Here is a 12,406-nt window from a genome sequence, read left to right on the forward strand (position 1 = left end):
ATTTCCACTATTATATTTATTATGATGATCTGTGATCAGCGATCTTTGATGTTACTATTTTAACTCTGCTTTGTAGAGTCGCTGCACCCATATACGATGGTAAACTTAATAAATGTTTTGGTGTTCCAAATGCTCCACAAACCTACCACTCCCCAACTCTCTCACTCTTCTCGTTCTCCATCTCCTCAGTCCTCCCTGTTCCTTCAGACACAACAATATTGAAATTAGGCCAATTAATAACCTTACAATGGCCTGGAAGTGTTTGCGTGAAAGAAGAATAGCATGTATCTCACTTTACATCAGAAGCAAGAAATGAATAAACTGGGGTGCCTGGATGGCTCAGTGGCTCAGTGGGTTAAGCCTCTACCTTCAGCTCAGGTCATGATCCCAGTGTCCTGGAATCAAGCCCTGCATAGGGCTCTCTGCTTGGCAGGGAGTCTGCTTCCTCCTTTCTGCCTGCCTGCCTCTCTGCCTACTTGTGATCTCTGTCTGTCAAATAAATAAATAAAATCTTTTAAAAAAAAAAAGAAAGAAAGAAAGAAATGAATAAGCTTAGTGAGGAAGGCATGTCGATATCCAAGAAAGGTCTAAAGCTAGGTCTCCTTGCCAAACAGTTAGCCAAACTGTGAATACTAAGGAAAAGTTCTGGAAGGAAATTACAAGTACTTTTCCAGTGAATACATGACTGATGAGAAAGCAAAACACCCTTATTGTTGATATAAAGATTTAGTGGTCTGGATAGAAGACCAAAGCAATCACACCATTCCCTTAGGCCAAAGCCTAATTCAAAGCAAGGCCTTAACTCTCTTTAGGTCTCTAGGGGCTGAGAAAGACGAAGGGGCTGCACAAGTCTGAATGTAGCAGAAACTGGTTCATAAGGTTTAAGGAAGAAAGCCATCCTCACAATATAAAAGTGTAAGGTAAAGCAGCAAGTACTGATGCAGAAGCTGCAACAACTATCCAGAAGATCCAGCTTATATAATTAAGAAAGGTGGTTATAGCACTGGGTATTATATAAGACTGAAAAATCACTGACCTCCACCTCTGAAACCAATAATACATTATGTGTTAATTAATTGAATTTATATTTAAAAATTTTTAAAAAAAGAATGCAAGAGGACGGTGGATACACAGAATTTGTGTTTTTGTTGCCACAGAAAATACTTTGTCTTAGAGATGAATTAATGTTTCTATTTCTGAACAACAAAAACATTTGATAACTTTTAATTAAAAGGCTCTCTTGGCTTAAAAAAAAAAAAAAGCTATAGTAAACAACAGATTTCCAATGTAGATGAAACAGCCTTATTTTGGAAAAAGATGCCATCTAGGACTTTCACAGATGGAGGCCTGGCTTCAAAGCTTCTTAGAATAGGCTGACTCTCCTGTTAGGGGCTAATGCAGCTCGTGACTTTCAGTTGAAGCCAACGGTCATTTACCATTATGAAAATCCTAGGGCCCTTAAGAATTATGCTAAATATACTCTGCCTGTGCTCTGCAAATGGAATGACAAAGTTGGATGACAGCTTATCTGTTTACAACATGGTTTACTGAATATTTTGAGCCCACTGTTCTGACCTACTGCTCAGAAAAAAGGATTCCTTTCAAAATATTACCTCTCATTGACAATGATGCACCTGGTCATCCAAGAGCTCTGATGGAAATGCACAATGAGACTAATGTTTACATGCCTGCTCATCCACCACATCCATTCTGCAGCCATGGATCAATGAGTAATTTCAACTTTCAAGTCTTACTATTGAAAAAATACATTTTGTAAGGCTAGAGCTGCCACAGATAGCAAGTCTGATGGATCTGTGCAAAGTCAACGGAAAACCTTCTGGAAAGGATTCACCATACTAAATGTCACTGAGAACATGCATGATTCAATGAGAAGAGGTAAAAAATATCAATATGAACAGGGGTTTGAAAGAAGTTGATTCTAACCCTCATGAATGACTTTGACCAGTTCAAGACTTCAATGGAGAAGGTTACTGCAGATGTGGAAATAGCAAGAGAACTAGAATTAAAGAACTGGATTCTGAAGATGTGACTGAACTGCTGTAATCTCATGATAACATTTTAACAGAAGAGGAGCTACTTCTTATGGATGAGCAAAGAAATTGGTTTCATGAAATGGAATCTACTCCTGGTGAAGATACTGTGAAGACTGCTGAAATGACAACAAAGGATTTAGAATATTAAAAAACTTACTTGATAAAACAGCAGGGTCTAAAAAGACTGACTCTAATTTTTAAAGTCTTACTGTGGGTTAAGTACTATCAAACAGCATCAGATGCTACAAAGAAATCTTTGGAAAAGGAGGTGGCAATTGACAGCAAACTTTACTGTCATTTTCAGAAACTGCCCTAACCTTCAGCAACCATTTCGCTGATCAGTCTGCAAGTCAAACCAGTCAAAAGTCAAAGCAAGAACCTCTACCAGCAAGAAGATGACAAACTGCTGAAAGCGGATGATGGTTAGCATTTTTTAGCAGTATAGTATTTTTAAATTAAGGTGTGTACATTGTTTTTTTTTTTTAAGACATAATGCTATTGCACACTTAACAGACTACACTATAGTGTAAATTTAACTTTTAGATGCACTGGAAAAGCAAATCATTTGACTCAGTTTATTGCAATATTCACTTTATTGTGGTGGGTGGAAATAAACCCACAATATCTCCAAGAAGCGCCTGCATAACATTCTCTCATAGGAGTTAAAACAGAGGTAATACAAATGAAAAATACAGCATAAAGGAAGGCAGGGCCATGGGTAAACAGACTTGTAAAGTCACAAGATTTCTGCATTTTACGTGAACTGGTACCAATATAAGTCTAAATAGACTGTGAGAAGCTAATGATGTGTATTAACATCCTTAGAGAAGCTACCCAAAAAAAGCAGAGCATTGCTCAAAAGCTAACAAATAAATTAAAAGGAGTCCTAGAAACAGTCATATCTAAAAGAAAGAACCAAAGTACAATCCAACAAAATACAGAGAAAAACAGAAAGAAAATTAGTATCCCTAAATCCAACCACACAATTAAACATTCCATTTTTGTCTATGGAGGAAGACAGAGAAGCAATTAGATACTACTCCTTTCAATGGGAGCACACCTCATTGCTCTGTGCGCTCATAAAGTTCATGGTGCTGCTCTTTCGAACAAGACAATTATATCTGGGTTTGGTGGTGGGGAAAGAAGATGAAAGCATTACAACTGTACTTTTACATTAAACAAAAAACATACAGTAGCATACCAATGTGAAAACTGCATACATAGGTTTTTAGTTTGTTTGTTTTTATAGTACCCATTAGGATCATAAGTCAGTACCAATAAAGCAGCTTCTGCATAACTATCAAGTACATTTTAGTGGATTTTTGCTGATTACCTAACACAATTTGCTATTTAAAAACAGCTGTGTGAGCAATTACTATTCTTAACTTAATTCCACAAACAATTCTATTCATTTCCTGTAATGAGGCCTGTGTACTCCCTGCGTTCAAGTCTTAGACCATTAATTCCTGCAATGGCAACACACTGTGAGTCTGAGAACTCCATAAAAATTTTCCTTCATATTTTTCCCTATGTTTAAAAATCTCTTCCTCATATATCCTTTAAACTATGACTCATTTCTCTCTAGACTCAACAAAAATTTACATTGACCACTTGCAGTCCTCACATTTTATTCACTCACTCATTAATGAATCTTTTGCAACTATCTAGTCTCCTCCTAGACCACAGCAGCAAATCCAAATGCCAGGCACACAGAAAGTTCTCAAACAAATATTTGTTTGTAAGGTAAAACTGAACTTTTTCAAAACACCAAAGGTTATCCTAAAATAAAACACAAAGGTCCACTGTTGGTCTTTGTTTCTTACATCTCTGTATCAGAGGTCAGCAAACTTCTGTGAATGGCCATAAAGTTAATATTGTAGGCTTTGTGGATACACTCGCCCTACAACTATTCAACCGTATTATGTAGTACAAAAGCAGCCGCGGATAAAATATAAACAAATGAAGAGTGGCTGTGTTCCAATAAAGCTTTATTTATAAAAAAATAGGTGACAGACCATGGATCATATTTTGCCTACCTCTACCCTACAGCATTTAATCCTGTTAACCACCATGCCTCTCTGGGATTTGCTGACATTAACCTTTTGACCTCTATTTTTGCACAGTTCTTCTTCTGTGTAAAAATTAAAAATACCTGCTCTTCGTCCCATGTTCTTCTCATTTTATGCTCCATCCTTTGGACAACTAATTCAGTTTTATGATTTTGACTGTCTCCTCCAAATGACGTTTCCAATGCACATTCCCAGCCTTAATCTCGGTTCTGTATTTTGGGTCTTAAATCAACAAATTCTTGCTGGAAACTTTCACTTGGTTTTCCTGCCATCACCTAAACCCCATTATATATCTTAATACCAAATTCTCTGTATGTCCTTCATCTCTTCCTCCTATGCCTCTGGACCCTAATTATTAATATTTCTAATAGTGCAGGTAATGCTATAGAGTTCAGGTCAACCAGACTTATAAACTGGCATCATCTTTGATTCTCCCTTCTCTTCTCCCTCTCTATTCCTATACTGAGTATTCCTTCTGAATGTCTCCTGAAGCAGCCTTTCTGTTCCCTTTTATTCTGGGATTTCATGGTACCCTACAGTCTCTCTGAAGCTTCCTAAAACAGTATTACACAACATTTCACTAGCTTATAATATCCTGTCCAAGTAATCTTCCTAAAACAACCCTTTAAAACACATTACCCCATATTTTAAAAGTAAGCAGTTTCAGTGCCCCACTACCAAGAAAATAAATCCCAAATTCTTCAATGTGAAATGGAATATTTAATCATCTGTTCTACAAATGTTTACTGTCAGTTATGCTGGGTTTTGTTCCTCCTAGTTCAAAGCCTTTGAAGACCCAGTTACAATGGCCTCTTCCCTTCTAATCCTAGGAGTCAAAAAACTTAATAATTTCTTATTATGGCATACACACTCATGGTTTAGGGAGGATTCTAGGCACTGATGATACAGAAATGCACAAGACACAGTAACCCCACCTTCAAGCACCTGTCATTCAGCGGCTTATCATTCAAACTCTCAACTGTAACCATTAGGCAGATTTATAATACATAGTATCTCTTATTATTTCTCTTGGCACTTCTATCTTCTCTATACTTAAGTCTTATTGGTTTAATGCTCACTTTCAATTTCACCTTTGCTGTATAATTTGCCCAACTTCATTAATCTTTACTCAGTCCTCTTCAACACTTTTACTGAACTTAAAAATCTACGTCACACACCACAAAAGTTGTAACTGTTAAAAGTAAACACCATTTAACAAGCAGCCTCCAATTAATTTAAGAGTACATTCAGTTCTGGGGTGCCCTTAAGCCTCTGCCTTTAGCTCAGGTCACAATCTCAGAGTCCTGGGATCAAGTCCCGCATCAGGCTCTCTGCTCAGTGGGGAGCCTGCTCCCCCACCCCACCCCACCTGCCTCTGTCTACTTGTGATCTCTGTTAAATAAATAAATAAAATCTTTAAAAAAAAAAAAGGAGCACATTCAGTTCTTACACTGTATCACCTATAGTGCTGAATACATACAACAAGTTCAATTTAAAAAAAAGTTTTTATACATAAAATAACACTGGAAGTTAATATAAGGGCAGGTTTTCTAGTGGCAGGTATAGCTTTTTACTTACCAACTTATACTGATTCTCCCCAGTCTCACTTAACAGTAAGAGTTTGCAAGGGAGCCTTCAAAAAGGACATAATTGATGACCAAGACACAAAAGCAACCACATTAAGAAGACTCTTAGCTGAGCCCCTGACTTGTGTTTTCCACAAGCATGTGTATTTACTATAGTAACATATAAGCAAAAATCAGCACCATGTATGGATTTCTAAATTTTGAACTCTCATAATTAAAGCTTAACCCATAAAAAAATAAATGAACTTAAGTCATTTGAAAGTATCTACAACTTAAGAGATGGATAATTAGATCAAAAACCTACCATAGCAAACACCTTTGGGCTGTTAAAACTAACTGAAAAACTTGGTCTCTGCCTTTGTAAATAAATCATACCACTTTTGAAATCTTTACCTCAGAGTATTTTTAGTTTAAAACAGAGGAGTGTTTATCAAAAGTATCAGCAATGAAAAACACACACTAACAATGACTTCCATTAAATAATAATATAATCTTGACATAAAAATAAGATCTGTACACCACATCTTACACTTTAGAAAATTGGCAGTTTCTTCAAAGATTAAAATATACATACCCTATGACACAACAATCTATCCCTAGGTATTTTCCCAAGTCACAGTGAGGAAAAACATACAGTCACAAGAAAACTTTTACACTCATATTAAGGACAGCATTCATATCAGCTAAAACTGAAAACAATCCAGATAACCATCACTTTATTTAAAAAAAAAAAAAAAAAGAATAGGGGCACCTGGTGGCTCAGTCAGTTAAGTGTTGCCTTCAGCTCAGGTCATGATTCCAGGGTCCTGGAACTGAGCCCCATGTGGTGCTCCCTGCTTAACTGAGAGTCTGTTTCTCCCTCCCTCACCTCTGGCTTGTGGTCGCTCTCTCAAATAAATAAATAAAAACCTTTTAGAAAGAAAGGGGGGGGCAGAGGGAGAGAAGGAAAGAAATAATTAAAAAATCTATATAGTTTATCCATTTAAACCAATCCCATTCAGCAATACAAAGACATGGACTAGGGGTACATACAACAACATGCATAAATCTTGGTAACCATATGCTTAATAAAAAAAAAAAAAAACATATGCTTAATAATAGAAATCAGATTCCATTCATATGCTGATCTAAAAACAACAAAATCACAGTGATAAAAATAAAGACAGTGGTTGCTTCTGCAGTAGAGTAGACTAGGAAGTAGTGCAAGGGATACTTACGGAATAAAAAAAAAAAGTTTATCAAACAAAATATTCTAGTGACCAGTTTTCTAAGGTATTCAATTGAAAATAACAATTATAAACTATGGAAAAAATTTTTTAAAAACTGTTTGAAGGCAAGGAAGAGTGAGCAAAAGGCAGAAATTGGAAAGGACCTGAAGAGTGAAAAAATAAACCAGATTCACTGACTAAGATCCAAATCTATCAGGTTTGTCTAATGAAGACATCCCATAGTCAGTATGGCATATCACAGCTGAACAAGCAGAAAGTTACTATCTTCTTTGTTTAAAAAGCCAGAAAACAGAATTTGGGAAATGCCAGTGTGGCTGGAAAGTAAGGAGAGGAATCATAAAAAGGATAAAGTCAAGCCACAGATATGACTTTGGGGACGGTCCAAAGATTTACATTCAAATCCTTGGCTGACCTAACAACATAAATACAGGGGACAACAAAAGAAACCCAACTGAGAGCAATGCCTAGAAGGCTAAAATAACTGATCATAGATTTCATCTACCGGTACCACAGAGGAAACTAATCAGGGATGCTTGGTAAATAATTTGGGCTTTCTACAAACCTGTTCTAACAGAGCATAAAACCAAGCCTCCAGATAATTGACCAATAATGTAACTACTTACCAGAGCAAAAAACAAAACTCTATAGAGAGAAACCAAAACTTCTACAGCACATCTCGTACATTTTCTAATACAAAATAAAAAATTAACACAGGCATGGAGAAATAAAAATATGACCTATAGCCCAGGAAAAAAAATCCATACATCGAGATCACAGATGTTGGAATCAGGAGGAAAGGATTTTAAAGCAGCTATTATATATTCAAAGACTTTAAGAGAAAGATGGTCAAAATGAATGGACAAAGACACTCTCAGCAGAGAAAATGGAAATGTATTTGAAAATGGAAATTCTAATGCTCATTTCAGCAGCACATACACTAAAACCAGAACGATACAGATAACATTATCATGACCCCTACACAAGGAAGACATGAAAATTTGTGAACCACTACACATTAAAAAAAAAAGAAGAAAGAAAGAAAATCTAAATGGCAATTGTAGAATTTAAAATCGTATTAACTGAAATTAAAATTCACTGAATAAACTAAATGCACTGGAACCAGAAGAAGAAACTGTAAGTGAAAATGGATAGGAATCAATAAAAAAATTATTCAATATGAAGTAGAAAAAAATTCGAGAAAAGAAACAGCACCTCAGCTACTTGTTAAACAATATTAAATGGTCTAAAATAAATATAATCAGAGTATGAGAAGTATATGAGAAAATGATACAGAATATACATCCGGGGGAAAAACTGCAAAAATGTCCCCAAATCTGTGGAAAACATCACTGAATATATGCAAATCCAATGATCTCAGTAATCTCTAAGCAGGAAAAATACAAAGCAAACCTCAATAATACACACAATCATCAAATGGCTAAACGCAAACACAAAGAAAGAAATCTTAAATTCAACCAGAAGGAAGAAAGACAAATTACATAAGGGAAAAGTGACATAAATAAAGGCTGACCACACATCAAAAACAATGGAGGCAAGAGACAATAAAATGACATCATTAAAATTCTAAGAGGAAAAGAGAAAGTCGTCTGAAGTAACTGCTTAGAGATCTGAAGTACAAGAAATACTAAAGTCTTCATGCTGAAGAAAATGACACCAGGGGAGCCTGGATGCTCAGTGGGTTAAGTAAACCTCCCCCTTAAGCTTAGATCATGATCTTAGGGTCCTGGAATGGAGCTCCGAATTGGGCTCTCTGCTCAGCAGGCAGCCTGCTTCTCTCCCCCTGCACCTACCTCTCTGCCTACTGTGATCTCTGTCAAATAAATAAATAAAATCTTTTAAAAAAGAAAAAGAAAAAAATGACACCAGATAAGATTTGGATCCACAAGAAGGAAAGAACAGAAATGGTAGTTACATAAGGATAAATGACTATTTTTCCTCAATTTTCTTTAAAGTGCACAGGAATATTAAAAGCAGAAACTATGAAGCTGTTTTGAAAACTTTAAAATAATCTTATGACAAAGAATAAAAAGAGGCAAATGAAATAATTCTTTACAAGATTCTTAATTTTATCTTGATATGGTAAATATAAAGTTCACATAGACTGTAATGAATGTATACTTTAATCCCTAGAGCAACTCTTAAAATAATTGAAAGAGGTACAGCTAAAAAGTCATTCAAGAAATTAAATTGGAATACAAAAATATATTTGATTAACCAAAAATAAGTGAGAAAGGCAAGAACCAAGGCACAAAAAAAATTAAATAACATGATAAAACTAAGTATAACATATCAATAAGAATTCAAGTATTGGAAAGAGGGTAGAGCAACTAGAACTCTCATACATTGCTGGTGGGAGTATAAAATAGTGAAATCACTTTGGAAAAACTCTTCAGCAATTTTTTAGAAAGTTACATATTTCTATATATGCTGAGAGATTCCACTCTTCATATTTATCCCAGAGAAATAAAAACATTTAAGTTTGCGAACTGAATTACCCAAGACTGTTTCTAACAGCCTCATTCATAATAGCCAAACACTTTAAAATATTTCTAATGACTGCAGACACCTAAATGGATAAATATATAATGATTTACTAACACAATGGAACACTGCTATTCAGCAATAAGAACGTAGTGCTAGACACAACTTGGGTGAGTCTTTTTAGCAAAGAAGCCAGACACAGAAGAGAACATACTATTGTGATTCCATTTACATAATATTCTAGAAGTGGCAAAACTAATCTATGGTAATAAAATAAGAATGATCATTGTTTGTTAAGTGACGGAGTGTTTCTAAGGGGCCATAAGAGAACTTTCTGAGGTGCTACGGGTTAGGTTTCCTGGGAAACAGACTTTTAGATGGATTATTTGCGTTCAAGAAGTCCACTGGGAAGTGCTCTCATGGGCAATACCTATGACAAGTTGAAGGAAGCACAAGCGGGTACACGAAGAAGTCGAATTGTGATGTGATAGCCACAAATGCCTTAGGCCATCACATAGGGAGTCCCCAACCTGGGACAGGCCTTAGAAACTGTCCCAAATTACAGCAAGTGGACCAAGAGCTTTATACCTCTCCCCCTCCCCTACCACTGCATTGTCAAGTAACTGGATATACCCAGTAGGTGTGACAAGATCAAGATAGCTCCCTTCAGCAGAAGACAACTCTTTGATCAGAGTTGTTCACCAACATTCCCAGCAGCTTCTTGAAAAATAAGTGTTCAATTCTGGAAGCATTCCACTGTATTCATAACATGGCATGAGAGTAATAATGTTTTCAACTTGGATGAGGTACTGATTATACGGGTGTGTATACATTTATCAAGCTCACTGAACTATACATTTAAGATCCATTTAGGGCACCTGAGTGGCTCAGCTGGTTAGGCACTGGACTCTAGATTTCGGCTCAGGTCATGATCTCAGGGCTGTGAGATCAAGCCCTAGACTGGGCTCCACACTGGGCATGGAGCCCGCTTAAGATCTTCTCTCTCCCAGTGGACCTGCGTGGTTCAGTCGGTTGGGATTCGGACTGTTGATTTTGGCTCAGACATGATCTTGGGGTCCTTGGGCCCTGAGTTGAGCTCCACGCTCATAGGGGAGTCTGTCTGGGATTCTCTTTCTCCCTCTCCCTTTGCCCCTCTCCTGGCTCACACCCTCTCTCTAAAAAATAAATAAAACAAATCTTAAAAGGAAAAAAAAAAAAGATTCTCTCTCCTTCTCCCCTTACCTCTCCCCTCCCTCAAAATCCATTTATTTCACTGTATGTAAATTCTATCCCAAAAGAGGTCCCCTCCACTACATGCTTTAAAAATGTTATACTCTTTTTCTGTCTTTCAGATATTTCCAAAGATTTAATGCATGAAGGTGATTTATACTGTGAAGGGCAAAATACTATTTTAAATCAGTATCAGATTAAAGGTGACTTTTATCACATTATGAACACACATGGTTCTGTGCACATATAACTATAAATTTGTAGGTTCCCAGGTGAGAAACAGTTTATAAGTAAGTGAAATAGCAGCAAATTATGTTCACTAACAATGCTAAGTTAGTAGAAACCAAAATGATATACTGAAAAACTACACAAATGACAGTAAATGCATGCCTTTTTTCAAAAACAGGAAAGAAGATTTGGTCTTTCACCATGGTTACAACTTTACTGAAAGAACATAAATAGTGGCTTAAGTTGGTAAGTCCTTCCAATTACACCCAGGAAATAAACTTAAATTAAAGGGTGAAAAGGTAAATGCAAAGTTATTTTTGAAAATTTAATGCAAGTCAAATGTAGAAAAATTCATGTTTTAAAAATATGTTTTAGGGGCGCCTGGGTGGCTCAGTGGGTTAAAAATATGTGTTTTACACTCAATATTTAAGAGGAAGGTATTTCTCAACTGAAGCTAAAGTTCTGTTTATAAAATTTTCAGAAATATTTGTTTTCCTTCATGATCCATACAAAACAGAAGGGGGGGGGAAATTAAGTATACTTTTTTAATACTTTTGTGCTACTGCAATAACATAATACTCACTCCTAAAAGTTGATCTTCAATTTCTGCTCAATGTGAAAATCTCTATAACCCAATCAATTTGTGGTCATTTACCTCCATTACAATTTCTTATATTAAGCATCTCTATTAAATTACTCAATTTATTACTTCAAAATAGGTTTAAGTATATGAAATCATTACCTTGTTAGTCTTTTTGAAAACAAGATGGTAATCAAGATACACACAGAAGACAGTCTATCCTAATGGAATTGTTTATAGACCCACTTCTTTGCTAACCTTAAAATACAGGGGAAGGGCTAGAATCTCACAACTTTATTTTATAAAAATCTATGATAAAAACCTGTTTGTACTCCTGAGTATCATTTAAAATGTTTTCTCAATATCATTTAGAATACCTTTCAAGTATATATAAACCTATGGAGAAAGTGGTCAGTGATAAAATGCTGGCAAAATACTTTTATTGGCAGTATTTCCTAAAGCGGGAACCCCATTCATTCTGACTTTGTCCTATGGCTTCAGGGTGAGTTAGTCATCATTATCATGTTAAAATCCCTAGGACTTTCAAACCAAAGAATCTGTAAAGATGAAATGCATAGTTTAAATAGATTTCTGCCCAAGAGCAAGGAACTAGACTTGGATTCTTGACTTCCTCAATTATTTCATTTACAAGAGAGAAGAAAAAATGGGCAAATATGAGGAGTTCATAAATTGCTCAGAGTTGCTTTAGGAAAGAAGAGGAAGAAAAAAATCACCATACTTTGATTTCACAGTAATTAAAAACAGATCTGTATCTTCTAGTAACTCATAAAGTGAAGACACACTCAATTCTAAGTGGTATACACCTATCAATCTCAAAGTAGGAAGGTTTGAACTGTATTGACTTATCCAATTCTGTATCCAAACAGTATCAAATACCTTAGTTGTTTGGTGTTCCTCCCATCACTTT

The 12,406-nt window shown here is 35.8% G+C and overlaps 1 protein-coding gene and 1 non-coding gene across 5 annotated transcripts in view; one reads left to right on the plus strand and one right to left on the minus strand.

The window, feature by feature from the left end:
- The window catches only part of TCF12 (transcription factor 12), a 389,433-nt gene that overhangs the window by 240,197 nt on the left and 136,830 nt on the right, over window positions 1-12,406 (minus strand). The window lies entirely within an intron of this gene.
- Window positions 7,852-7,958, plus strand: LOC122894914. The gene has a single exon (XR_006381911.1). It is a non-coding gene; the product is annotated as a U6 spliceosomal RNA (small nuclear RNA).

This window comes from Neovison vison, chromosome 13, assembly GCF_020171115.1.
Source record: "Neovison vison isolate M4711 chromosome 13, ASM_NN_V1, whole genome shotgun sequence".
NCBI classification, from domain to species: Eukaryota; Metazoa; Chordata; class Mammalia; order Carnivora; family Mustelidae; genus Neogale; species Neogale vison.